The following is a 657-nucleotide window of genomic DNA, read 5'->3' as shown; positions in this document are numbered from 1 at the left end:
GATATAATAGTACTTGTAGCATTCTTATAGACTCACAAGGATATAGTATTACTAGTAGCATTCTTATAGACTCACAAGGATATAGTAGTACTAGTAGCATTCTTATAGACTCACAAGGATATAGTAGTACTAGTAGCTTTCTTATAGACTCACAAGGATATAATAGTACTAGTAGCATTCTTATAGACTCACAAGGATATAGTAATACTAGTAGCATTCTTATAGACTCACAAGGATATAGTAGTAATAGTAGCATTCTTATAGACTCACAAGGATATAGTAATACTAGTAGCATTCTTATAGACTCACAAGGATATAGTAATACTAGTAGCATTCTTATAGACTCACAAGGATATAGTAATACTAGTAGCATTCTTATAGACTCACAAGGATATAGTAATACTAGTAGCATTCTTATAGACTCACAAGGATATAGTAGTACTAGCAGCATTCTTATAGACTCACAAGGATATAGTAGTATTAGCAGCATTCTTATAGACTCACAATGATATAGTAGTACTAGTAACATTCTTATAGACTCACAAGGATATAGTAGTACTAGCAGCATTCTTATAGACTCACAAGGATATAGTAGTATTAGCAGCATTCTTATAGACTCACAATGATATAGTAGTACTAGTAACATTCTTATAGACT

The sequence above is a fragment of the Bombina bombina genome, unplaced genomic scaffold (assembly GCF_027579735.1).
Source record: "Bombina bombina isolate aBomBom1 unplaced genomic scaffold, aBomBom1.pri scaffold_728, whole genome shotgun sequence".
Lineage (NCBI taxonomy): Eukaryota > Metazoa > Chordata > Amphibia > Anura > Bombinatoridae > Bombina > Bombina bombina.
Note: the sequence above shows the minus strand (reverse complement) of the source record.